This window comes from Oryctolagus cuniculus, chromosome 12, assembly GCF_051225735.1.
Source record: "Oryctolagus cuniculus isolate XC-2025 breed Fujian yellow rabbit chromosome 12, ASM5122573v1, whole genome shotgun sequence".
Taxonomy (NCBI): domain Eukaryota; kingdom Metazoa; phylum Chordata; class Mammalia; order Lagomorpha; family Leporidae; genus Oryctolagus; species Oryctolagus cuniculus.
In genome coordinates this window covers 117,576,589-117,600,805 of record NC_142878.1, presented here as the reverse complement: position 1 = coordinate 117,600,805, position 24,217 = coordinate 117,576,589, and the positions used below count along the sequence as shown (strand labels likewise).

Sequence of the window (24,217 nt, the reverse complement as noted above, 5' to 3'; positions counted from 1 at the left end):
TGAGCTTTTGCCCTAAGTGGTTTATTTTATGCAATTGATTCTGGGTGATGTGTAGAACTTTGCTGGATTGGAAGTTGTGGTGTAGAATTTGATATTAGAGAAATAAGTCTGTCACTGCCACTTGCACTGTGCCCCACCCTGCAACCTATGCCTGCCTTTGGATTCTGTTTTTATAGAGTGTTGGAATGAGGCAGTAGTGATTCAATAAAGGAATAAATTTTCAATTGTTAAACATTTCTATTTTTATTAATACAAAGAGATCAGATTGCATAAGAATGTAATTCCATAAGAACATAACCATACTTCTCTATTTCCTCCTCCTTTCTTCCTTTCTCTTTTTAAGGATTTAATAAGCTGGCTTTTTTCCCTAACCTAGTCTTTACCCCTTCACCTCCAGCCTTCCTGCCTATTTGTTCCTACTTTACAATCTAGTACTTTAAGCTTTTTCCCCCTTCTTTCATGCATGTTTTTGCCTACTCCTACCCCAATTCCAAAGAAGGAAAAATGAATAAAAATCATGGCATATTGATTCAAAGACAGGAATCCTATCCAGAAATACAGAAAAAAAGTTACCTCCTTTTCTTTTTATTAATAATTTATTTACTGATTTACCTTTCTGGAAGAGGCAGCTAGAAGTTCTCTGAGATCTGTCCTCAGAATGTGAGGAGAGCCAGAGACATTGGATAGACTCTTTACAGTCTGTTTGTTTTACTGTGAGAGATATTGTTCCACTTGCCTGTGGCAGAAAAAAATGAAATTTCAATGATTTTTTTCTGTATTACTAATTTTTATGATGAGTCTCTTCATTATCAATGGATAGAGACCTGTCAAATTTGCAATGAGCAAAAAATTTCACAGACACAACTGCTTCCAGAGGAGGTGCATGCCCCTCCATTCCCACGTGGCCTTCTCTGAGATCTCCAGGTGGCTTCTCTTGGTCTCCTGAAAGCAAAGAGAAGATTCAACCACAGAAAATGTTCACTACGACTGTGGTGTTGTTTCTTGGAAGTTCCTGTCCAAAAAGTAATCATTTAAGAACACCAGGGGCATTTTATTAGTTTCACAGGACTCTTGTCTTCCTGGATTCAGTGAAGAGGAAAAATAACCAAAGTTGAAGCATGATTCTAGGCAAAGCACAATTATTTATCTGCATAACAAAAATCCTCATATTTTTTCTGCACATGGTTAGTCTTACATGGATTAGAAAGAAAAAGTACTATTTAATGTCTCAGAACTCTCTAATGTTAAAAAGTACAAGAATTAAAAATTGATATTTTGTGCTCTTATAAAGCTCCAAAAGCATTAACATTGTGCATTTCTGGGTGATTTGAAAATTCTAAATTTGAAATCAATTGCATTGACTGGCTTTGCAGAGTAGGAAGAAAATAATTGGCTTATTAATTATTTATATAGAGAGACTGTAAAAGAAGCTATTCATTGGTACCAATTGTCTATGATAAGCTTTAATGTTTATGAAACCATGATTCATTTTATTTTATGAGCTATGTCCACTTGAAGTTGTGAAAGAAAACATGCAATAGTGGTTGCAATTCACTTTAAAAGATTTTTTGAAAGACTTTATTTATTGATTTGAGAGGTAGAGTTATAGACAGTGAGAGGTAGGACAGAGAGAAAGGTTTTCCATCCATTGGTTCACTCCCCAAATGGCTGCAACAGCCAGAGCTGCTCAATCCAAAGCCAGGAGCCAGGTGCTTTTTTCCAGTCTCCCATGGGTGCAGGGGCCCAAGCACTTGGGCCATCTTATACTGCTTTTCCAGGCCATAGCAGAGAGCTGGATTGAAAGAGGTGTGGCTGGGACTGGAACTGGGGCCTATATGGGATGCCGGTGCTGCAGGTGGAGGATTAACCTACTGCACCATGGCACCAGCCCCACAATTCTCTTGAAAACAGAAACATTTATTCCTGAGTCTTTTGATGAGTCAGGCCAATGAAGTCCTGACAGGGCACATATGTCTCTAGCATTAGAGGAGTGCTCATCATTCTCATACTGTGTTCTGTTGCTGTTCAGCCTGTGACAATGAGACACGTAAATAAAAAACCAGAAATTCAGCATGTGGTTACCCCACAAGGAATCTTGTGAAGAAATTTTCTAGCCAGGTGTTTTTAAGTTGCTAAATATTCTCCTAATTTACTTAAAGACTATTAACTTAGTACCACAATTTTTGTTACAATACGGTGATTGCAGATAAGGAATTATCTTCTAGATAAAACTAGAAGTTTTACTTTGTAACAATCACAGACTAGCAGAAGTCATAAACCATTAACCCTCATTTTTCTAAAATAGGAGGTTGTAATTAATATGAGTATATAAAGAATATATTTTTTAAGATTTTATTTAGTTGAGAGGTAAAATTACAGACAGAGAGAAAGGTCTTCCTTCTGTTGATTAACTCCCCAGATGGCTGCAATGGCCAGAGCTGCACGGATCTAAAGCCAGGAGCCAGCTGCTTCTTCCTGGTCTCCCATGCGGGTGCAGGGGCCCAAGCACTTGGGCCATCTTCCACTGCTTTCCCAGGCCATAGCAGAGAGCTGGACTGGAAGAGGGGCAGCCGGGACTAGAACTGGTACTCATACTGGATGCTGGCACCACAGGCAGAGGATTTACCTGCTGCCCAGCAGCACCAGCCCCACCTACATGAAGAATTTAGAACAGAAAATCTACCAACCTCATGGAGTTTATCTCCCTTTCAAAACTTTTAATAACCTTTGGGATGGAAAATGCTAATTTAAAGTACTGTACTTAAATTCACACAAAGAAAAGATGTTTTAGGATGTTTTTACTTCATTATTAAGTTAGATACTGTTAGGAAATTCTAGATTATTTTGTGGGTAAATTGTAATTTCTTTTCACAAGTGTATTTGATTAGAAACACAAGCTTTTATAATCAATTATTTATGTTTAAAACATTTGCTTATGTATGTTTTGTATTAAAATAACAGCATGTTATGAAGTTTAGAAACATCTTGTTCCATACAAGCCTATACTTTTTTTAAGTTTTATTTAAAAAGAATCTTTGTATTTATTTTTTTAACACAGCAAATTCAGGTGACACCGTAAGTCCATAATTTCCCACAAAATTCATAAATTTAACAGCTGAGTATCTTAAGTCTTATAAATCTTCTGAATCATTCATAGTTATGCACTCGATAGAACATACTCCTCAGCAGCTGAGAAGAATCTTAACTTAAAAGCACCAACTCTTCAGGCATCTCTACAGACCTCTATTTTTCATTCTCTAAGACATGCAGTCAGACTGCTGATGCAGCAAATACCAATTCACCTTAAGCTTGACGGATAAGAGAAAGCATTTGGGAAACCAACATTATTAATATTAAGTCTGAATACCTCTTTACTGAATGACTTTTCCTTCTGCCAACTATAAACTCTAATGAATAAAAATTGTGTTTTGAACATAAGTTTTTCAGGTTAATCTAACACTTTAGGACATTTGTATTTGTTTTATAAATCTTAAGGAAAACAAAAAGGTAATCTCTAATCTAGACAATTCTGGAATCTTTTATTAGATTTACAATTTTACTGCAAAGTAATATGGTCTGTTTGTCCAAATATTATGGCTTTTAAAAAATTCTCTTCATGTATTTAAATTAATAAAGCTTATTTCCAATATATATTTTCTGTGTTTTCACTTGCTGAAACAGGGTTCAAAGGGTGTTTTTAGGATCTTGCCAACATCAGCCCTATGTGCCCATAAATTATTGGAGCCATTAAATGGACAATAAAAACTGGTTGAGGCTACTGATGAATGCTTCAAAAGGAATCTGATATTCACAGATTTTATCATCATATTCAATTCAACTGAAGTCTTAAAACTGTCCTCTTGATAGGCTGAAGATAGGGTAATGGAGTTAGTTCTTTATGCCAAAGATTCGTGGATCTGTTGTACAAAGTCTTCATTCTCTGTCAGTCATCAGTAACTTGAGGTCTTTCTGTAGATTCTGAATGGCAGTGCTTACATCTTCATATTGCAAAGCACTGCCAGCATATTTGCAGTATCTCTGAGCTCTCACAAACTCCTCAGGGGTGCGGTGGGTATCGCCTTGGGAAACCGTACTGGAAAGTGCAGGATCAATGGCTGGCATAGTCTATAGAGTAGGTTGGATGGTATTCCTTGTTACACCCATGCTATGAGGCACTTTCGCTGGTGTGTTGGCTGGGGCATGTGCACCCAGAGGAATCTGTATTCAACTATAGCTGTCTGATGGCATGCTGCCTGGGTCAACTGCTGAAGATGATGATGGCTGAGGTGTGTGGAATGGGCAGAGATGCTACTACACCATCTTCATTTTCTTCACCATCAGTATCTTCCTCAATTGCAATACGGCCTGCTTGAGGAGTCTCCTCATTCTTTAAGCAATTATGGATATATGTTGCCTTCCACCTTGCATACTTTCTATGTTTCACATTTTCATCAGTGTTATGTCAAACACGGTTATGACATCTATTAAAAGACTTGCAGTATATGTTCCTTGTCTGCATATATAAACATTTTCCAAGAATAAATCCCCAAATGGGCAGAACCAACTGCTCCTTGGGTAATAGCTTCATTATCACTCAACTGTTTCTTTTTGTTGTTGTGAAGAACCTGAGCCTGGATCAATGTGCAGCTATTTTAGACTAGGCCTCTGTGGGGAGCAACTCGGACTATACTGTTACTGGAATTAAGACTTATTCTATACATCTGCTCTCCCACAATATGGCGCTGGGAGAGGAGGAAACAGCTTCTACCCAGCTGCCTCTCCTCAACTTGACAAGCTGCAGGAGCTGCTCCTGATTGGAGGAGAGCAGTGCGCTCAGTGTGTGGGTAGCAGAGCACGGATTGGTGGAGAGGACTATATAGGAGGAGAGAGACGGCATGGTGGTGTGGGTTGGTTGGAGAGTGCGTTGGAGAGTTCGCGGGGAAGTTCGTTGCTTCGTTCTTTCTCATTTCTCTCTACTCATTCTTGCTTTGGGAGTTCGCTGTTTACTTATTCTTACTTTACTATAGAAAGGACTTGTAAAAAAGGGGAACATCAAGCGTCCGGTCCGGTGCGGCTCCTCCACGTGCGGAGGAGCAGCAAATGGTGCCGTGACTCGGATTAGGAAACCTAGGAGGGAAGAAGCGGGAAGAAGCGGGAAAATACCAGAGAGAGAGACTAGCAAAGAACCTAGGGGAAAGCTGGACTAAAAGAGTGCCGGTGAAAAGCTAGTTAGAACCTAGGGAAAAAGCCGCAGGGGAAGAAAAATAGAAGCCAGGAAAGAGGTATTTACTGGGAACGCCTGGGGGACTCAGTCTTCCATTACGCCCACCGCTCCAACATGTCACGGACGGTACAGACAATGGAGTTCTTTGGCTACTCTTTGCCCACTGGCTACGTCTTCTTCCTGCTAGGCACCATCCTCTATTTCTCCCTAAAGATCATCCAATATGGGCTGAATGTGGTTTCTCTCTCTCTCTCTTCCTACTCCCCACCTCCTCGCAGCTTTTCTTCTAAGCGAGGGAAACGAGGGGGGAGGAAAATTCATGCATTCGTAAGAGCAGTCATAGAGACGTCCCCCTGGTTTCTACAGTAGTGGAGGCAGGTGGGACGGCAATTACGCGAGGCTGGGGAATCGATAGAAGTGCTGAAGCTGTGGCAACTCGTTGATCAGGCGCTCCAGGACCCCACAGAAGGGATCGAGTTGTTGTTTAATGAGGGGAGTGAATTGCAGGAAGAATTATGGCAGGGCAGCCAGGCGAGCAGCTATTGTAACGGACAGGTGAAAAGAAAATCAAAGAAGGATTTAGAGAGCCAGGAAGCTTACGGGGGGGAGAAGGAAGCTGAAAAGGGAACCTCGCCCCCGAGAGAGATGCCAAGAATATATCCTGGCCCTACAAGGCTGGCAAATTCAACCATAAAGGATGAATCACCACCCCGGTATCGCCCATTGGTACTACCAAAGTTTCCTCCTGTAAAGAAAAGCCCCTTTTTTTCCACATGAGATTGAAGAAGAGTGGGAGGAGGAAGAAGGAGTGATGGAGGGAGTAGGTATGCAGGAGGAGATAGAAAGGCCAAGAACCGAAAGCAAGCAAAGGGGAGCTGTTTATAGGAAACCTGCTTGGGAGCAGTACCAGGAACCAGGCCAGGTGTTTCCTGTAATTCAGGATCAACAGGGAAACAGGGGTTGGATGCCTCTTGACCATAAATTACTTAAAGAATTGCAACAATCAGTGCAATTGTATGGCCCCCATGCAAGTTTCACTCAGGCAATCCTTGATAACATTGGACAGCAAGGCCTAATACCCGAGGATTGGAGAAATTTAGTAAAGGCGGTGTTGGGCAGGGGTGACTTCCTCTTATGGTTAGCTGCTTATAGAGAATTCCCGCGAGAATATTCAAAGCAGAACTATCGAGCAGGGAATCAAACATGGGATGAGGAAATGTTAAATGGAGAAGGGCGATTTGCCAATCCCGATAAGCAGGCCCGATTATCAACAGCTGTCCTCTTACAAGTGCGAGAGATAGCAAGAAGAGCCTGGAAGGTGGTACCCAGAAAAGGAGAGATAAGACACAGCTTGACTAAGATAGTGCAGGGCTCTACTGAACCTTACGCTGACTTTGTGAATAGATTAATGGAAGCAGCGGAAAATATTTTTGAAACTGTGGAAGAAGCAATGCCCTTAGTCAGAAGATTGGCGTATGAATAGGCCAATAAAACATGTCGTGAAGCTCTTAGACCATGGCAGCATAAAGACATCCCTACCTTTTTGAAAATCTGTAGGGATGTCATGGATGATGTAGCTTCTGGATCACATGCTGCAGTAGCAGTGACCCGACAATTTAGACAGAACATGAGGGGACGAAAATGCTTTAGATGTGGTCGAGAAGGGCATCTAATGAGGGAATGTAGGGTGAAATTTCCAGCCCGAGATCAGCAGGGCATAGAGAACTCGAGAAGACCAGGCCTTTGCCCACGCTGTAGAAGAGGGAATCATTGGGTCAGTGAATGTTACTCTAAAATGTATAGCACAGGCAATCCCCTGAGGATGCCAAATGAGCCGGGCCCCATAAAAAGATCAGGTGTATATGGACAACAACAAAAAAATGGAATGTGGGCCCCTGCACCCCGGGGCCAAAACAATCGGTGGGTGCCACGGTCCCAACAATACAAAAACCAAATATTTACTGCGCAGAGTTACGAGCCACCGGGTATTCGTTACTAACACCTCAAATGGGGCCACAAGCCATAGAGGTGAGGGCAGAAACAATTTCAGCTGAGCATAAGGGACTTGGAATAATCATAGGAAAAGAAACAAATGCTTTAAGAGGCCTAATGGTCATTACCGGAGTCATCCAATTACCCTTTGATAAGTTAAAGGTGCTAATACAATCTACGAAGGGTATTATACAAATCAATCCAGAAGAACCTGTGGCTCAAATGCTGATTATGACTGGAGCGCAGGATGTTCATGGACCCCAAGGGGAGAAATTTGCAGCCTTGTCCCTGTCTTTAGCAGATCGACCTCTGTGGACCTTAACCATTAGAGGAAAGTCGATTCAGGGCCAGCTAGATACGGGTGCAGATGTAAGTATAATTTCGGAAAATGATTGGCCGAAGTCATGGCCCCTTCAGCCAGGAGATAATACTTTAGTAGGCCTAGGTGCGGCCATGACACCATTAAGAAGTGCTCAGGTGCTTCATTGGCAGGATCAAGAAGGGAACAAGGGAAATGTGCAACCTTATGTTAGTGCACTCCCCATCACATTATGGGGAAGAGACATTTTAGAACAATTGGGACTGACATTAACCAATGAAGACCAATTGGAGAGTTCTACAGGACGGCGTATTATGTATAAAAAGGGATATCAGGAGAGAGGATTAGGCTCCAGAGAAGGCAGAAGGGACCCAGCCCAGCCCAAAGGCGATTTTAAAAGACAGGACACGGGTTTTTCGTGGGGGCCACTGAGATGCAGCTGCTGCCATTGTCATGGCTGGACAACAAGCCAAAGTGGATACCACAGTGGCCCCTTACCCAGGAAAAGTTGGCTGCGGTAAATGATATAGTGTTACAACAATTAGAGGCAGGCCATTTGCAACCATCAACCTCCCCATGGAATACGCCAATATTCGTGATAAAGAAAAAATCGGGGAAATACAGGTTGTTGCATGATTTACGGGCTGTTAATCAGCAGATGCAACCCATGGGGGCATTACAACCCGGACTCCCGGTTCCTACTATGATCCCAAAGCATTGGCCATTAATAGTACTCGATCTGAAGGACTGCTTTTTTAGCATACCTCTACATGAACAAGACATTCAGAGGTTTGCTTTCACCGTACCTTCCATTAATCATCAAGGTCCCGACAAAAGATATGAATGGAAAGTGCTTCCCCAAGGAATGACTAACAGTCCTGCCATATGCCAGCTATATGTTGATCAGGCAGTAGAGCCGGTTCGACAACAGTGCCCAAAAGTACAAATTTTACACTACATGGAAGACTTGTTAATAACGGCTGAAAGTGAAAATCACCTTATGGAAGCATATAAGCTGTTGCTATTATATTTGGAAAAAGTTGGGTTACAAGTAGCGCCAGAGAAGATACAAAAAGGGGAAGTAGTACAGTACTTAGGGCTTAAAGTAACTTCTGAAAAGGTGACCCCATTAGAATTTGAAATTGCAATAGATGGGTTGCAGACCCTTAATGACTTCCAAAAATTATGTGGCAATTTAAATTGGTTGAGGCCCTATTGTAAATTAACCACCGAAGATATGATGCCATTATTCAATATTTTAGAAGGAGATGCCCAGCTTGATTCCCCTCGTAGATTGACAAAAGAAGCCCGCTTGGCGTTACAGAAAATCGAAAAACAAATTAAAGCAATGCAGATGGAAAGATGTGATCCACAACAAGCCCTAGAAATATTAATTTTTATGGAACAGCTGTATCCCTTCGCAGTCATTTGGCAAGGAGGACCCTTGTTGTTTGTATACCCACATTCACATGCACCACGTGTACTATACACCCAAGGCATTGCGGTGGCTGATTTGATATTAACAGCAATAAAAAAAGGCGACAGAAATGGCGGGGAAGACTCCAAAGCGATGTGTAGTTCCCTTTGCTCAAGAGGCAGTAGAAGCCTTTACAAGGGAATGCTGGCAATGGGCATACATAGTTCTCATTCTACAAATAGAGATTGACAATCACTACCCTCGCCATCCATTTGTTAACTTCTGCACACAGGTTTCAATAAAACGGGTACAGAAGGTGCGAAGGGATCCAATTCAAGGGGCAGTTACCGTATTTATGGATGGAGCTAAAGGCGGAACAGGAGCAGCTATATTTAACAATCAATGATATTTTGTTTTAACAGCATCCCGTTCTCCACAACATGCAGAATTAGCTATTACCGCAACAGTATTACGCAGAGAGAGCGCACCCATGAATATTTTGTCTGATAGTGCATATGTGGTGAATGCAGTTCAGATGCTTGCTACACAGTGCCTTATTCTTAAATCCTCCTCAGTCTATTCTTATCTAAGTGACATTCAGGGGTTATTAAATCAAAGAGAGCATGCTATTTACATAGGCCACATAAGAGCTCATTCTAATTTACCCGGCCCACTTACTCGAGGAAACATGATGGCCGATCATTATTCAAGATTCTTGCTTGCATGCACCGCTTTGGAACAAGCTAAAGAATATCACTCTAAATGGCATGTTAACACCCACACTTTAAGTTTTAAATTTAATATTCCCCACAAGCAAGCAGAAGGTATTATTAGATCCTGTGAAAAGTGCGTTGTTGCCATAGTTCCAAAGATTCCTACGGGAGCCAATCCCCGTGGCCTTAAACCAGGACATATCTGGCAGATGGACGTTACACATATCCCCTCTTTTGGGCGACAAAGCTGTGTTCATGTCACTGTAGATACATATTCAGGTGTAGTTATGGCCACAGCCATGAATAAAGAAGGAGTACAACAAGTAATCCAACACTGCTTGCAGGCTTTTGCAGCCTGGGGAGTTCCTCATGTGATCAAAACGGATAACGGCCCAGCGTATACATCAGCTCGTTTTGCTGCATTTTTGAAAGAATTCGGAATCTCCCATATTACCGGTATTCCATACAATCCACAAGGGCAAGCTGTGGTAGAACGCACTCACTTATATTTAAAAAATTTAATAATTAAACAAAAAGGGGAAGCCGGCGCCGTGGCTCAATAGGCTAATCCTCCACCTTGCAGCGCCGGCACACCGGGTTCTAGTCCCGGTTGGGGCGCCGGATTCTGTCCTGGTTTCCCCTCTTCCAGGCCAGCTCTCTGCTATGGCCAGGGAGTACAGGATGGCCCAGGTGCTTGGGCCCTGCACCCCATGGGAGACCAGGAAAAGCACCTGGATCCTGGCTCCTGCCATCGGATCAGCGCGGTGCGCCGGCTGCAGCGGCGGCCATTGGAGGGTGAACCAACGGCAAAGGAAGACCTTTCTCTCTCTGTCTCTCTCTCTCACTGTCCACTCTGCCTGTCAAAAATAAAAAAAAGAAAAAGGGGGGGGGAATAGGGGAAATGGCCGCATCCAATAAGGATGCCTTGGCCTTAGCTCTTTATACAATTAATTTTCTGAACAAGAAAAAGAACGGTAAAACACCTGCAGAAATGCATGCTCAATCAGCTGATAAGAAATCAATACAGTGGGTAATGTGGAAGGATTTACAGGACAACCAATGGAAAGGCCCGTTCCCCTTACTCAGAAGAGTACGAGGCGCCGTTTGTTTTTTTCCGCAGGGTGCGGCACAACCAATATGGACCCCTGAGAGAAGAATTCGGTTGGTAAACCTACCAGCAGAAGAGCTAGAAGAAAAAAACTCTATTTGAGGAAGAAAACAATGAATAACCAATTCCTGGGATCTTTGGAATATGGGACATTTTTCAACGAACTCTGAAGTAGCACGACAAACAAGACAGTCAATAGCATGAAGATCACGCTGAACTTTACACAGGCGTGTATCAACGCCAAAAAAATAAAAAGAAAGGGGGATCTGTGGGGAGCAACTCGGACTATACTGTTACTGGAATTAAGACTTATTCTATACATCTGCTCTCCCACAATATGGCACTGGGAGAGGAGCAAACAGCTTCTACCCAGCTGCCTCTCACGAACTTGACAAGCTGCAGGAGCTGCTCCTGATTGGAGGAGAGCAGCGCCCTCAGAGTGTGGGTAGCAGAGCACGGATTGGTGGAGAGGACTATATAGGAGGAGAGAGACGGCATGGTGGTGTGGGTTGGTTGGAGAGTGCGTTGGAGAGTTCGCGGGGAAGTTCGTTGCTTCGTTCTTTCTCATTTCTCTCTACTCATTCTTGCTTTGGGAGTTCACTGTTTACTTATTCTTACTTTACTATAGAAAGGACTTGTAAAAAAGGGGAACATCAAGCGTCCGGTCCGGTGCGGCTCCTCCACGTGTGGAGGAGCAGCAGGCCTCCATCTTGTAACTTGGGCATGACCGGGCCCTGAACCCTAAGCCAAAAGCTCTGGAGGAAGAAAAATAAACTCCCCTTGTGATAAACTCTCCTAGCAACAGCCAATCAGCAGATAGCAGGGAAATATCTAAAGTTCCAGGTATCTTTTCAGGCGGTTAAGGTGATTGATAGCATCCCAAAACCCTGCAGTTTGGAACATACACCCTAGCGGCTCATACCCTATACTTTAGCCAATCATTTTAAAAAGCATCAACCCAGAGCCATCCAACCACCTTTACTAGTCTATTCCCACCACTGGATTTACTAAGCAATTTTAAGAGATGTTCTTTAAATTTCCCACAGAATGAGATGATTTGCTGAATGGTGCTATAATGTATAGAATGTCTCTGAAAACCCTATATAAACCCCACAAAAGAAATGGGATGGATTCTCATCAGAAGACTGCTGTGATGATTGGAGGAGTGGACCCTAGCTCAAGCTAGAACAATAAACCTCTTTGCTTTTGTATTATTGAAGTCTCTCATTGGGATAATTGAGTCCCATCCGAGTCCAGTCTAACAGTTGTTGAGATTTATTTATTTACTTGAAAGGCAGAGTCACAGAAAGGCAGAAAGACAGAGAGAGAGTCAGCCTCTGCCATCTGCTAGTTCACTCCTCAAATGGCTGCAATGGCTGGAACTGTGCTGATCTGAAGCCAGGAGCCAGGAGATTCTTCCAGGTCTCCCACATGGGTGCAGGGGCCCAAGGACTTGGGCCATCTTCATTATTATTTTTTTTTTTTTGACAGGCAGAGTAGACAGTGAGAGAGAGAGAGAGAAAGGTCTTCCTTTTCCATTGGTTCACCCCGCAATGGCCACTGTGGCCGGCACACTACAGCCGGCACTCTGCGCTGATCCAAAGCCAGGTGCTTCTCCTGGTCTCCCTTGTGGGTGCAGGGCCCAAGCACTTGGGTTGTCCCCCACTGCACTCCTGGGCCACAGCAGAGAGCTGGACTGGAAGAAGAGCAACCAAGACAGAATCCAGTGCCCCAACTGGGACTAGAACGCTGGGTGCTGGCACTGCAAGCAAAGGATTAGCCTAGTGAGCTGCAGCACCAGCTGGGCCATCTTTCTACTGCTTTTCTAGGGCAGAGCAGAGAGCTGGGTCAGAAGTGGAGCAGCTGGGACTTGAACTGGAGCACATATGAGATGCCAGCACTGCAGGCCAGGGCTTTAATGTGCTGCACCACAGTACCAGCCCCCCAATTGTTTCTTAAGAGCTTCTAACTGACCCATTAATTTTGATAAAAATTTACAACACTCAGTTTTATTATGAATCTTCATTCTAGTTTGCATGGCATATAAAATGACCCCCTTGGTGAGATACATAATGATCGAACAATGGCTGCCAACCACCTCTCAGATCAGTTCTTGAGCAACTATTCAGTAACTGGCCACCACAGAGTCCTGTTTGTCATGCTCCTGACCATCAGGTGGTGCTGAATGTTCTTAATGTGTGGGGAGAGTGGGGGCAGTGGAGCAAGCTCGGCCATCTCCACTCTAGCACTCGAGCATATCACCACTTCCTCAAGCCTATACTTTTTTCAAGTACATATTCTTACATTCACAGAAAAGCAGTTTAAACCAGACTGACTATTGTAAAAATAATTCAATGGTTGTAGATGTCTGCTCATACAACATTTAAAATTGTTCAGTAAAATACTTGGTGATTTTTAAAAAATGATTTATTTATTTATTTGAATTGCAGATTTACAGAGAAAGAGAGAGAGAGATCTCTGCTGGTTCACTCCCCAAATGACTACAATGGCCAAGGCAGGGCTAGATTGAAGCCAGGAGCCAGGAACTTCATCCAGGTCTGCCACATGGGTACAGGGATCCAAGCACATGAGCCACCATCCACTGCTTTCTCAGGCTCATTAGCAGAAAACTGGATCAAAAGTGGAGCAGCCAGGACTCAAACCAGCACTCATATGGGATGCCAGTACTGCAGGCAGTGGCTTAACCCACTAAGCCACAGTGCCTGTCCCAAAACAATTTTTGGTTTCTGTATGATAGCCATACTAACTGGGGTGAGGAGAAATCTCACTGTGGTTTCTATTAGCATTTCCCTGATGGCTAGTGATCCTGAACATTTTTCATGTGTCTGTTGGCCATTTGAATTTCTTCCTTGGAAAAATGCTTGTTAAAACTGCCTGTTAATATAACAGGAAAAATGCCTGTTGCTCATTTCTTGAATTGGATTCTTTGTTTTGTTGTTGAGCTCATAGAGATTTTGGAGATTTTTACTAATAGTTTGTGAAGATTTTCTTGCATTCTGTCAGTTGCTTCCTTAGTTGCAGTTCAGAAGCTTCTTAGCTTGATATAATCTCCTTTGGCTATTTTTCCTTTTATTGTCTGTGCTTCATGGGGCCTTTTTCCAAAAGTCTTTGATTATGACAATGTCTTGCAGAGTTTCCCTGATATTTTCCCCTAGATTTAGATGATTGATCCAATTACAGTTAATTTTTGTACAAGTTGCAATGTGGGGATCTTGTTTCCTACTACAGTGTGAAGAACAAATTTTCCCAGCACTATTTTTGAAGATTGTCCTTTCTCCAGAGATTGCTTTAAATTTGTTTGTCACAAACTAACTGGTTTTAGATGTGCAGATTAATTTTCAGAGGTTCTATTCTGTTTCATAGGTCTACATGTCTTTTGGCATGCCAATAACAAGCTATTTTTATTATAACTGCCCTGTAGTAGATCTTGAATTCTGGAAGTGTGATGCCTCCCTCTTTGCTTTTATTAAGATTGCCTTGGTATTTCATCCCAATTTTAACATCATTTTTTTCCTAACTCTGAGAAGAATGGTGTTGATATTTTGATTGAGATCACATTGAATCTGTAAATTGCTTTTGGGGGACTGGCACTGTGGAATAGTAAGTTGAGCCTCTGTGGCATTGGCATCTCATGGATGCCAGTTTGGGTCCCAGCTGCTCCTCTGATCCAGCTCTCTGCTCAAGGCAGAGGAAGATGGCCCAAGTGCTTGGGCTCCTGTATCCACATAGAAGATGAGGAGGAAGCTTCTAGCTCCTGGGTTCAGATCAGCCCAGCACCAGACATTACAGCCATTACAGCCATTTGGAGAATTAACCAGCAGTTAGAAGACATCGCTTTCTGTCTCTCCCTCTCTTTGTCTATAACTGCCACTCAAATAAATAAATGATTGTAAAAATAAAATTAAAAACAATTTATTTTGGTAGTATGGGAATTTTGATATTAGTTCTTCCAATTTATGAACATGTATTTCTTTAACGTTTTGTGATTTTTCTTGTAAAGATCTTTCACACCCTTGACTAAATTTATTACAAGGTAATAAAAAATGTTTATGGTTATTGTGAATGGCACTGATCTGATAAGTTATTTTTCAGCAATGGCATATTTGTGTATGTAATGGTTATTGATTTTTGTGTGTTGATTTTATATCTTACAACTTTACCAAACTCTCTTATGAGTTTCAATAATCACTTGGTGGAGTCTTTTGGTTTCCCAATATAGAGGATCATGTCATCTGCAAACAGATTACTGGACTTTCTCCTTTCTAATTTTTTTTTAATTTCTTTTACTTGAATTATTGCCATGACTAAAACTGTTAGTAGTGATGGAGAGCAACTGTGGTTTCAGATCTTAATGGAAATGCTTCCAAGATTTCCCATTCAATATGATGTTGTTGAAGATTTGTCATATATTGCCTTGAATGTGTTAAGGAATGTTCCTTCTATACCCAACTTGCTTAAGGTTTTTATAGTGAAAGCTTGTTTTTTACTAATACTTTCTCTTCATCTATTGAGATCATCATGTGGTTTTTATCCTTTAGTTTTCTAGTGTCACATATCACATTTATTGATTTGCATATGTTGAATGATCCCTGCATACCAGGGGTACATTCCACTTGGTCCAGGTAAATTATCTTTATGATCTGTTGTTGGATTTTTATTAGCTAGTATTTTGTTAAGAATTTTTTGCATCTGTGCTTCAGAGATATTGTTCTTTAATTCTCTTTCTCTATTGTATCATTTTCTGGTTTAGAAAATAAGGTGACACTGGCCAAATAGAAGGAGTTTGGGAATACTCGTCTCTTTCCATTGTTTTGAATAGCTTAAGAAGAATTGGAATTGGTTCTGTTTTGAAAGGCTGGTAGAATTTAGCACTGAAGCTATCTGGTCTTGGGCTTTTCTTTGGAGAGTTTTTGTTACTGATTCAGTATCTGTCTTGGTTTTTGTTTGTTTAGGTTTTCCATATGTCTTCACGACTCAATTTTGTTATGTAGCATGTGTTTTGATTTCTTCTAGGTTTTCTAATTTGTTGCCCATTGCATGTGATGCCCACATTCTATATTGCAGTGCTAATCTAAGTTTTCAGTGTTCCACTTCCAAACCAGTTTCCTGCTTAATATCTCTGGGAATCATGGGGTAGTGGTTCAAATTCTTCAGTTCCTTTCATCTAAGTGCAAGATCTACTACTTATTAGGGGACTTGAGAGCCTGGTTCAGCCACAGCTTTTGCAGACATTTAGAAAGTGAACTAACATATGGAAGACCTCTCTGCCTCTCTCTCCTCAACCACTTTGTGTGTGTTTCTCTGTCTTTTTTAAAATAATTTTAAGTTATTTAATTCTTTATTTGAAAGTCACACAGAGAGAGAGAGAGAGAGAGAGACATAGAGAGATCTTCCATCATCTCGTTCACTCCCCTGCTGGCTCCAATGGCCAGTGTTAGGCCTTGTTGAAACCAGGAGCTTCTTCTGAGTCACCCATGGGGGTGGCAGGAGCCCAAGTGCTTGGGCCATCTTCCACTCTTTATCAGACCATTAGCATGAAGCTAAATCAGAAGTGGAACAAGTGGGACTTGAACTGGTGACTATATGGGATGCCAGTATAACAGATGGCAGCTTGGCATACTGCAGCACAACACCAGCCCCCTCTCTACCTTTCAAATAAACAGATCTTTAAAAAATAAATGAAAATGTTCTTAAGGAGGCAAAAGTCATCGTGATTGAGCACTGAGGAATCTATTGAAATGATTACATTTTAAAAGATTTATTTATATATTTGAAAGGCAGTGTTAGAGTGAGAAAGGGAGAGACTGATCTTCCTTCTGGTTTGTTCTTCTCCAAAATGGCTGCAATGACTGGGGCTAGACCAGGCTGATCTCGTAAGATAGGAGCTTCTTCCAGATATCACATGGGTTCAGGGGCCCAAGCATTTGGGCAAGCCTTTGCTGCTTTCCCAGACACATTAGCAGGGAGCTGGATAAGTTTGGAGCATCAATATCTGTGACATCCTCCTTGCAGTACAAGGATATAGAGCCCATCTGGTGTCGCTCCCCGTCTTCGTGGAGGAACGACACAGGACCCTGCGCTGTTCTTTTGTCTGCTCGGCCCTCCCCGGGTTTGCTGCTGGTTCTTCCCGGGTTGGCTACCGTCCCTTCCACCTCCGTGGAAGGGCGGTTCCCCCTGCCACATTCCCCACTTCTGCGGGGGAGCGGCACACCACCGGTCGGCTCTCTCGGGGGCTGCACAGGTGTTCCTTCAGATAGATGTTCCTCTTAAATGTTCCTGGTGCATGCCGTCTCTCTCCTCCTTTATAGTCCTCTTCCGCCAATCCCAACTCTGCTACCCACACGCTGAGTACGCTGCTCTCCTCCAATCAGGAGCAGGTCCTGCTGCTTATTGGTTGAACTGGAGGCAGCTGTGTAGAAGCTGCTTCTCCCTTCTCAGCGTCATATTGTGGGAGAGCAGATGCATAGAATAAGTCTTAATTCCAGTAACTCAGTCCAGTCCGGGTTGCTCCCCACAGATCCCCCTTTCTTTTTATTTTTGGCGTTGATATGTGCCTGTCTTCGGTGCCCCGCGGCACACACTCTGCTCTGCTTCCTAGAGTTGCCCACAGGTGCTTACAAGTCCTATCAATCAGGCAAACCGAATCTGGGTCCTCTCTTCGCCATGTTGTGAGGGGGTTTTTAGGCGCTGATGCGTGCCTGTGTTTGGTGCCCTGCAGCGCATGCTCTATTCTGCTAGAACTGCCTGCAGGTGCTTACAAGTCCTATCAGGCAAACCGAACCCAAGCCTTCTCATTGCCGTATTGTGGGGAGACTTATTGGTGTTAATTCGTGCCTGTCTTCGGTGACCTGCGGTGCATAAGCTGCTAGCCGCCCGCAGGTGCTTATCGTCCTAATCAGGCAGACCGAATCCAAGCTCTCTCATTGCCGTGTTGTGGGGAGGCCTTATTTTTCTCTATTTCTCTATCTCCGGGCATTCCTATTTCTCCTATTTTACTTCTATCTACCAGCATTCCTATTTCTCTCATTTTACTTCTAAAACTTCTGTTTCTCTTATCCCTGCGGCTTCCCGGCGCCTGCCCCGAGGCTGCTTCTCGGCGGCTTCTCGGCGGCTTCCCGGCTCTGAGCCACTTCAGCCCGCGCTTCTCCCATCTGCGCGGCTTCCCAGCTTTGCGCGCTTGGCTTCGCACGCTCCGCGGTCTCCACGCCGTTCGCGTCCACACCACGGCCTCGCGCCAGCCCCGCGTTCCCTATCCATTCACACCCCGTGCTCTCTCTGCACGCGGAGGCTTCCGCGAGTCACACAGCCCCAGCTCACGTTTCCGCCACCCCCGGCATTCAGTCCAAGTTCCCTGGACTAACCTGGCGAATTCCAACCTGGCGGCCCACGTCTCTGCCTCTGGTTCCAGATCTTCGCCTCTTGCTCCCCGGGCTGACTTGAATTCCAAGCTGGCTTACGTCTCCGTCTCGGCCTGCACTCGCGGCTTCATCCTCCCTAACATTTTTCTCTACCCAGTATGTTTCCCTAAGTTTTCTTCCAACAATATTCCTCCCTCATTTCTCCTGGCCTCTCCCCACAGTCCGTGGTGTTCCTTCTAGGTTTCACTTTTACTTTCAACCTGCAGTCCGTATCTGAGTCTAAGTTTCTTCTTGCTTTCACTTTAAATCCTAACTTCTTTCCCACAGTCCATATCCGAGTCTATGCCTAGGCTTTCGATAGCTTCTTCCAGCACCTTTTCTGTCCGGCTTTTCCCTAGGCTCTTTGCTAGTCTCTCTCTCCGGTAATTTCCACTTCTTCCCGTTTCTTCCCTCCTAAGTTTCCTATCCGAGTCACGGCACCATTATGTCGCTCCCCCTCTTCGTGGAGGAACGACACTAAACCCTGCCTAGGCTTCATATCCGAGTCACGGCACCATTATGTCGCTCCCCCTCTTCGTGGAGGAATGACACAGGACCCTGCGCTGTTCTTTTGTCTGCTCGGCCCTCCCTGGGTTTGCTGCTGGTTCTTCCCGGGTTGGCTACCGTCCCTTCCACCTCCGTGGAAGGGCGGTTCCCCCTGCCACATTCCCCACTTCTGCGGGGGAGCGGCACACCGCCGGTCGGCTCTCTCGGGGGCTGCACAGGTGTTCCTTCAGATAGATGTTCCTCTTAGATGTTCCTGGTGCATGCCGTCTCTCTCCTCCTTTATAGTCCTCTTCCGCCAATCCCAACTCTGCTACCCACACGCCGAGTACGCTGCTCTCCTCCAATCAGGAGCAGGTCCTGCTGCTTATTGGTTGAACTGGAGGCAGCTGTGTAGAAGCTGCTTCTCCCTTCTCAGCGTCATATTGTGGGAGAGCAGATGCATAGAATAAGTCTTAATTCCAGTAACTCAGTCCAGTCCGGGTTGCTCCCCACAATCTGGGACAATTAACGTCCTATTTATGGGTGGGCCAAGTATAACAGCTTCCAACTCTCAAGGTTTGGACTAGATGGGTTCTGAGGAATTGTGATATAATGGATACTAATGCTTCACTCTTGGTTTAAGCTTTTGTTAGCAGATAATGGCTGTGACTACTTTGGGTCTCTGGATTGTCATCAGTGAAGGCATCCGGATTAACAGTAATGAGATCAACAGTCAGCAAAATGGTGTCCAGCTGAACTTAAATGGTTTTTCTTTTTTATCATTAGAATAGTGACCTCCTGCTGTACCCTGGCATCTGGACATAGACAGCAGACATTGGAAGCCATCCCCTTTGCCAAATGGAGTATGCCAAGTTTGGGTCCATCATCTATTAAGGAGGTCTTAGTAGCCATTCTCATGTTTTACTGTTCTATATCCATGGCCAAAGTCCTACTAGATAACAAGGTTTGGAGAATCACAGGCTCAAGGTATGTAGGTGACTATTTTTCCAATATAGCACAATTAATAGAAATCTAATTTAATTTTACTGGCACATAGCAAGGTTCCAAGCGAGGTTATTCCTTGCATCACAGCCCTTGAGAAGTAATGGATATCACAAATGATCCAGAGAATTTAGAAGGCATATGAGCTCCACAAGTGAAGAAGTCACTGAGAGCACTAAGGATAGTGCCTACAGAATTCAATTTGACTTTTCATTGGAAGGGGGGGCCATATAAGCTGGGCTGATTTGTAGCATCCATGACAATTAATTTTTTAAATGAGGCATGCATTGCACCAAAACCCAGGAAGGACTAAAAGGTATTAGCATTGTATGTTCTTCACAAGTGTGTCAAATAGTCTCATAAAGGGAAGAAGTCATCAATGTGATATATTCTTGTGCTCCTGATAAAAGCTGGGTACAGTTAAATTCTTTGCAAAAATTATGTTTGATGGCCAAGTCAATGAATGCTCATGTATATCCTAGAAAAAGAGTCTTTTCAAAGTGAAGGCAAACTAGACTGAGGAGCTGTTGGAAAAGCTTTCAGCAAAAACACATTTGCCACTTTTTTTTTTTTTTTTGGACAGGCAGAGTGGAGAGTGAGAGAGACAGAGAGAAAGGTCTTTCTTTTGCTGTTGGTTCACCCCCCAATGGCCACTGCGGGCAGTGCATCGCACTGATCTGAAGCCAGGAGCCAGGTGCTTCTCCTGGTTTCCCATGTGGGTGCAGGGCCCAAGGACCTGGGCCATCCTCCACTGCACTCCCGGGCCACAGCAGGGAGCTGGCCTGGAAAAGGAGCAACTGGGACACCTGCACCCCGACTGGGACTAGAACCCAGGGTGCTGGTGCCGCAGGTGGGGGATTAGCTGTGTGAGCCGTGGTGCCAGCCAGCTTATAGTATTTTTCTTTCAAATGTATTTGCCAAGCCAGGAATTAATGAGGAATTGGAATATTATGTGAGCACTTCATGTGGTTAGACAAGTTTTATGTATCCTCGCTGTATCCTAAGAGGTTGATTTTCCAGCAAATTTCTTCCTAACGGAGGTGTGCACTGTTTTACAGGGAAAGTAGCTTCATCAGCCCGTGATGTCAACAGGGAAAGATCATGGAAAGTCTCCTTTGTTTTCCTTCTCAGCATATGCCATTGCGACCACTCCCACCATCTTTAGAGAATTTCTGGTCCTGAAGCTGTCCTCATATTGCTCAAGGACTGTGTGATTGGTTTCTATGTCTGTGAATGTTAGTGTGGGGGTAAAAGGAACTTTGGAGAGCAGGGCAGGTTCCTGTCTCTTGATGGCATAGGTGCAGTTGTAGATTGGAGGCATTATAATCTCTTTTAGGTACACCCTATAGACCTTGGCTGGTTCAGGAAGGGATACCAGTGGTAGATCCTTAGTTCCAAAGCCATGGAAGGAATAAATAATGTTGGATTTTCAAGGATTTTTTTTTTTTTTTTTGGTCAGAAGATGAGGGGCTAGCGCTGTGGCTCAGTGGGTTAGCGCCCTGGGCTGAAGTGTCAGCATCCCATATGGGTGCTGGTTCTAATCCTGGCTGCTCCTCTTCTGATCCAGCTCTCTGTTGTGGCCTGGGAAAGCAGTAGAAGATAGCCCAAGTCCTTGGACCCCTGCACCCATGTGGGAGACCCAGAAAAAGCTCCTGGCTCCTGGCTCCTGTCTTCGGATTGGCACAGCTCAGTTGTGGCCATCTGGGGAGTGAACCAGCATATGGAAGACCTCTCTCTCTGTCTCTACCCCTTTCTGTAACTCTGCCTGTCAAATAAATAAAAATAAATCTTTTTTTTTTTTTAAAAGAAGATGATGTGTCTGACAGAAGACCAGTGGGTCTCCAGCAATACAGAAAGGGGTTCTAAAATTTCTGTAGACAACTAGTCTCATACAAGATGGCCATGGGATGGAGATGGGTATTCAGACCACTGGAGCCGAATTGTATATGAGCTGAATGTAGGTTGCACCTCTGTCACTGTTTACTCATCTTTAAGATGAGTATAGCAACAATACTAGTGAAATGTCTTTACTGTGAGATGTGTGCATGCTGACTTACACTGTGTTGCAATTGCATTTATGGGATTTCTGGTGTATCTTCTTTAAATGAAGTTTCTCAATTCCTGCACTGTATAGCCTGCCCAGTGCTACTCATTCAAGGTTACAGAACTTATAGAATACATAGTTTCTGGGAACATGGAAGTTTGGGTACTGGGGGACAGTCCCATATCCTTTGGAAGTGAGAAGTTTTTATGGCATTTGAAGAAGGGAGCTCAATAAATAGGAATCTTTTCTAACAGAATACAACTTAATGCTCTCTGAGATAACACCTTCAGGCTCAGAGCAGAGACAAGAGTCATTAAAAAGTAAAGAACCTAGTTGCATGGTCCAAGCAGTTATGGATCATACTGACCAGAGTGAACAAGATATACTTGATATTACCTTACCTCATCCATTAGTTTTCAAAACTTGGTGGTAACAGAAGTTCTAGACCAGCATTCAAAAGAGAGTTGTGAGTGGATTAGAAAGACAGTGGTCTTAAGGGTGCAGCCTGGGGTGGAGGGATGACCTCTCCAATCTGAGAGTCACTATTTGCATTGCTTCCTACCACATGCCCATTACATCATTCCACTATCAGCATCTCTAGAAATGGAGGTCTGTAAAATCTAGTCTGTTATATACTTGGTACCTGGGCTATGCTTCTGCCCCCTGTATTCTTTTTCTCTTTAACTTTTATTTAATAAATATAAATTTCCAAAGTACAGCTTTTGGATTACAATGGCTTTTTCCCTCCCACCTGCAACCCTCCCACCTCCGGCTCCCTCTCCCATTCCATTCACATCAAGATTCATTTTCAATTCTCTTTATATACAGAAGATCAGTTTAGCATATATTAAGTAAAGATTTAAACAGTTTGCACCCACACAGAAACACAAAGTGTAAAGTACTGTTTGAGTACTAGTTATAGCATTAATTCACATTGAACAACATATTAAGTACAGAAATCCTACATGGGGAGTAAGTGCACAGTGACTCCTGTTGTTGATTTAACTATTGACAGTCTTGTTTATGGTGTCAGTAATCACCCTAGGCTGTTGTCATGTGTTGCTAAGGCTGTGGAAGCCTTTTGAGTTTACTGACTCTGATCTTATTTAGACAAGGTCATAGTCAAAGTAGAAGTTCTCTCCTGCCTTCAGAGAAAGGTAGCTCCTTCTTTGAAGGCCTGTTCTATCCATTGAGATATCACTCGCAGGGATCTTTCATTTAGGTTTTTATTTTTTTAATTTTTTTATTTTTTTATCCAGTGTGTCTTAGCTTTCCATGCCTAAAATACTCTCATGGATTCTTCAGCCAGATCCAAATGCCTTAAGGGCTGATTATGAGGCCAGAGTGCTGTTTAGGGCATCTGCCATTCTATGAGTCTGCTGTGTATCCAGCTTCCCATGTTGGATCATTCTCTCCTTTTTAATTCTATCAGTTAATGTTAGCAGATACTAGTCTTGCTTATGTGATCCCTTTGACTCTTAATCCTATCACTATGATCAATTCTGAACTGAAGCTGATTAGTTTGACTAGTGAGATGGCATTGGTACATGCCACCTTGATGGGATTGAATTGAAATCCCCTGGCACATTTCTAACTCTACCATTTGGGGCAAGTCCAATTGAGCATGTTCCAAATTGTACATTTCCTCCCTCTCTTATTCCCACTCATATTTAACAAGGACCACTTTTCAGTTAAAGTTCAACACTTAAGAATAACTGTGTGTTAATTACAGAATTCAACCAAAGTATTAAGTAGAACAACCAAAAAAAAAAAAAAAACTAAAAGGGATAAAGTACTAAGTTGTACATCAATAGTCAGGAAAACGGGTGATCAAGTCACTGTTTCTCAAAGTGTCCATTTCACTTCAACAGACTTCCTTTTAGGTGCTTGGTTAGTTGTCACCGATCAGGGAGAACCTATGGTATTTGTCCCTTTGGGACTGGCTTATTTCACTCAGCATGATGTGTTCCAGATTCCTCCATTTTGTTGCAAATGACCAGATTTCATTGGTATTGACTGCTGTATAGTATTCTATAGAGTACATGTCCCATAATTTCTTTATCCAGTCTACTGTTGATGGGCATTTGTGTTGGTTCCAGGTCTTAGCTATTGTGAATTGAGCTGCAATAAACATTATGGTGTGGACATCTTTATTATTTGCCAATTTAATTTCCTTTGGGTAAATTCCAAGGAGTGGGATGGCTGGGTTGAACGGTAGGGTTATATTCAGGTTTCTGAGGAATCTCCAGACTGACTTCCATAGTGGCTTGACCAGTTTGCATTCCCACCAACAGTGGGTTAGTGTCACTTTTCCCCCACATCCTGGACAGCATCTGTTGTTGGTAGATTTCTGAATGTGAGCCATTCTAAGTGGGGTGAGGTGAAACCTCATTGTGGTTTTGATGTGCATTTCCCTGATTGCTAGTGACCTTGAACATTTTTTCCTGTGCCTGTTGGCCATTTGGATTTCCTCTTTGGAAAAATGTCTATTGAG

At 43.2% G+C, this 24,217-nt stretch overlaps 1 protein-coding gene and 1 pseudogene across 5 annotated transcripts in view; one reads left to right on the top strand and one right to left on the bottom strand.

Moving 5' to 3' along the window:
• The window catches only part of LOC149123269 (uncharacterized), a 63,392-nt gene that overhangs the window by 14,732 nt on the left and 24,443 nt on the right, over positions 1–24,217 (top strand). Inside the window, exons 2-3 of one of the 4 annotated variants that reach the window (XM_089309589.1) lie at positions 10,786–11,000; positions 19,464–19,664. The exons of 2 other annotated variants lie outside the window; for them this stretch is intronic. The gene's annotated coding sequence lies outside the window, so the exon portion shown is untranslated. The remainder of the gene's footprint in view (positions 1–10,785; positions 11,001–19,463; positions 19,665–24,217) is intronic. One more of the 4 variants, XM_089309590.1, reaches the window with a different exon arrangement.
• Positions 602–15,200, bottom strand: LOC149123270 (vacuolar protein sorting-associated protein VTA1 homolog; annotated as a pseudogene). Its single transcript, XR_016217715.1, has 3 exons — positions 12,900–15,200; positions 12,711–12,824; positions 602–4,593 (listed from the first exon to the last, which is right to left on the bottom strand). The product of XR_016217715.1 is annotated as a vacuolar protein sorting-associated protein VTA1 homolog (transcript).